This window comes from Alexandromys fortis, unplaced genomic scaffold (assembly GCF_014885135.2).
Source record: "Alexandromys fortis isolate MF-2015 unplaced genomic scaffold, M_Fortis_MF-2015_v1.1 scaffold_25, whole genome shotgun sequence".
Taxonomy (NCBI): domain Eukaryota; kingdom Metazoa; phylum Chordata; class Mammalia; order Rodentia; family Cricetidae; genus Alexandromys; species Alexandromys fortis.
This window is the reverse complement of record NW_026067904.1, coordinates 3,296,384-3,300,364: the sequence shown is the minus strand read 5'-3', so window position 1 is coordinate 3,300,364 and position 3,981 is coordinate 3,296,384. Positions and strand designations below refer to the sequence as shown.

General features: G+C 49.8%; 1 pseudogene; it reads left to right on the top strand.

Annotated features, from left to right (window-relative positions):
- The first annotated feature begins 599 nt into the window (after window positions 1-599).
- Window positions 600-3,279, top strand: LOC126497051 (GRB2-associated-binding protein 2-like; annotated as a pseudogene).
- Window positions 3,280-3,981: the final 702 nt, after the last annotated feature.

Below are 3,981 nucleotides of genomic sequence, written 5' to 3'. Positions count from 1 at the left end.
AGACCCCCCACTCTTGGCAGCTAGTTCGGGGGCCACCTCTACTTGGTGTGGGTGGACAGTCTACATCATAGAAGATGACCAGCTGGCTGCCTTGGACTGATTCTGATGGCAATCGAGGGGAGGTGCGCCCCCTGGTGGTCTCTGGCCTAACTGCCAGCCTCCTTAGCCAAAACAACCTCCCGGAGGCCGAGGCTTATTATCACTACTGACCATAAGGCCTTTTACACTAAAGAATATGAGCTACAAGTTAAACAGGGACGAGCTGCCCATCCTAATGACAGAGATGAGAAATTCAGACAGGATTTTTTTTTCCAGGTTTACCCCCAATCCCACTGCTTGCTCCCCGGTGCCAAAAATCCAATGGGTACCTAGAAACCCCGTTTGGGTTGAGCAGTGGCCTCTACCTTCTTTTAAACAATAGTGGTTATTGGGGGCATGTCCGGCCATCTATGATAAAAATGTTTGCAGGGAGTGTCCCACCCCAGAGGATTGCTTTTCTGCCTCTCCCCCAGAGAAAACCCAAAAGACATCAGAGCCATCCTGGCCCTAAATAAGGTGCTGTTTTTCCGGCTGGTGGCGGGCCCCACTCAGCTGGCGACATGGGTGGTGGCGACGATGTGGTGGGCACCGGATGGGTGAGGAAATAGCCTCCCGAGAAGTTGAGGTGCTATGCCTGGAAAAACGCTGGTTTATACTGCAGAGCGACCAGATGAGTGACCACCCGGACCTACTGGAATACTACAAGAATGAACACTCCAAGAAACCCCTGCGGATCATCCGTCTGAACTGTGAGCAGATGGCTTCAGGCCTGACTTTTCACCATGAAAGAGGTGCAGGATAGTTTGTGTTTGACATGAAGACCAGTGAGCGCACTTTCCACCTGGTGGCCGAGACAGAGGCGGCCATGAATAAGTGGCTCCCCAGCATCTGCCAGATCTGCGGCTTCATGAGCACAGACTCCCTTAGAAACCTTTCTTCAGCCAGTCATGGTCCCTGCTCTTCTCTGGCTTGGTTCAGCAGCTCCAGTCAGCACCTGCTCAGAGAAAGGAAGTCCTCTGCCCCTTCCTACCTCAGCCTGCCTTGTTCGCCAGTGCCCCTCAGGAGTATTTCCACCCACACCAATTGCATCAGCCCAAGGACAGAAAATGCGAGGAGTGCTGGCTTCTCTCAGGGCGCCTGACAGAAGAGTGATCCAGCCATACAAAAAATTGCCCAGGGCAATAGACACTATCAACAGAGCCAGTGGTCAAGTCCGTGGCTTCTACAGCCTTCCCAAGCCAAGCCGACACAATACCAAATTCAAAGACAGTACTTATGACCTCCTCCACAGTGTGGCTTCACACAGCCACACCAAGGGCAGCCTCGCAGGGTCTGAGACAGATGAGGATGTGTATACCCTCAGGACATCCAGCAAGACCGTGTTGGGAGTTTGGAGACCTCCTAGTGGATAATATGGATGTTCCAACCACTCCTCTCTCAGCCTACCAGATTCCTAGAATAGTCACACTGGAGAAAAACCTCAATGCCATGACAGTGGCCACTCCTGGAGACTCAGCCATAGCTCCCCCACCCTGGTCCCCCAAGCCAAGTCAGTCAAAAACACCTTGGTGGGGCAGCCCTCAGTAAAGACCTCCAATCAGCAAAAATAGCAAATTCGTAGCTGCTACCATCTCCAGGCATAATACCCTTCACACAAGAGCCGACTCTACCGAGCTTCTTCCTGTGAGAACTATGAGTACCCAACACAAAGTGAACACAGTGCTGGTTGGTGCCGAATCTCCAGGGAAGACTATCGTGGGCCAATCAGACAGTACCAGCTCTGATGACAATTATGTGCTCATAAACCCAGGTTCTTCTGCCCTGTTATCTATGGAACAAGCAAGGGACATTCCCATGAGCCCAGAGCCCCATCACCTTGACCAATCCACTGCCCTTCCTGTTCACAGAGGTCCCAGCCAAGGAAGTGAGATTCAGCCACCTGAGTCCATCGCAACCTCAAGCCTGACCGGAAAGCACAGCCAACGCCTCTTGACCTGAGACACAATGTAGTCATTGATGAGTTCCCCTTCAAGTCACCTATCACGGTGTCTTGATACTGCTGTCCCATCTCCATACAAAGCATCACCAGCACAGACTTGGGAGCTGCATCTTCCGTTCCCAGCGGCACCAATAGCCGGGCTCCGAAGAAGAGCACTGGCAATGTAGATTACCTAGCCATGGACTGTGATGGACCAGCTCAGCAGGGGCACTGGGACCAATGGGACAGGGTCTCAGCAATAGGTGGACAGGAGTTGGTGAATGACAAACAGACACAGGACTCAAAGGAATTGCATCTGAATGCATCTTTACTAGGTATGAGACTCATCCTTTATACAGAAAAAACTGCTTAACAGCTATATTATTTTTTTCATGTGATACAGATTATTTTTAGAATCATTATATCAGATACATGAGAATAGAATTTCATCAGACAGATGTCCCCAGTGTGAATCTGTGGTTGCTCATGTTAGACATAGTTTGGCATTAGTTACGAAATAAATCTTTATCTAGGCTATGAGTTCATGACATTTTGAGTTCATGGCAAGTGGTTGTGGTTAGTAGGCACACAGTCTACAGTCTTTTTAAATAATTTCTGCAATCTATGCTGAAGAACTTCTTTTCTTCTCCTTCTCCGTATCTCTAACTCTTTTCAAACCTTGCCCCAAACCAATCTCAAGACATTATCTCTCTCTTCTATCCTTATCCCATCTTTGCTGAATCTGTCTTAATTGCTTAATTAACTTTGCCTTTTGTTCTTCATTTACTAAGCACTGGATTAAACCTGGAAACCCTTTTGCCTTAAATGTTAACCCATCTTCATTAGCATCATATCCTCCTGTATATGGCAATGTCTCATCAATAGACTCTGGAAACTTAAGCATACTCTCTTCCCTTCCAGAAGAGACCAGACTGTATTCCTTAGAACATAACAGGTAATGCCAAAAGTGCAAGGGCTCCAACGCAGGAAGCACAGCACACACACCTTCTCTGCAGGCACTCTTCCTTAAAGTTTGTGCCACAGCCTACTTGAGAGATCATGCAGACTCCGCAGGAGGTGGCGTGACACTGGACCTTCAGCTGGGCTCCCCGAGTCCTCATCACAAGTCATCCACATCATCTGTCACATTGGATAAGAAGACAGACAATGTCCAAGTGGACAAAGAGAAGACGCAAGCCCTGCAGAATGCCATGCAGGAGTGGACAGATGTGAGGCAGTCCTCAGAGCCTTCCAAGGTGTGATGGGGGGGCACCAAGCTCAAGGGCCATGAGGAAGCTGCTCAGAGCTGGCTCCTTGTCACCTCCTTCTCCATCCCTTCCAAAAAAGGTGGGGGATCCTTCCGCTTTGGACCCATTTGTCTGCTGCTTGGACTCAGAGAAAGGGCTAAGGCTCTGAGCTAGGCTCATGTTTCATGTCTGCTCACACACTCTACCCTCTACCTCAGGGCTGCTTCTCCATCCCTTGAGGATGCTAACCAGGGTGTGCAGTGTCCTAGTCCTGCAGTCCATTGCATCGTCATCTCCCACTGGGTGGTCAGCTGGTGCGCGGACTGCGAGGTCTCTGGGAAACAGCATCCCACTGCAGCCAGTGCACCACAAGAAGCGGGTGGACAGCAGGCTGTGCACGGGGTGCTTTCATCCCCAAGATGAGACTCAGTGCCCTCTACACCTACTAGGCTCCTGTTGGTGTTGTTCGGGTGTGTAATCTATGCAATAAACAATCCTCAGCTGCATTAAACTAAGAAAAGATAAGAGCTAGACATTATTGGTGGATGCCTGTGATCTTTCCTATAGAGCCCCCTTTCCACTTTCACCTGTCTTTGCCCCCTTTTCTTCCCACTGTGTGGTTTCCCACATGGGAGCCCACACATCATGAACAGCAAGTCGGTAGCCTGATGGACGTGGTTTGGAACCGTGATTTTGTTAGTGCGTAGATGAGCGACA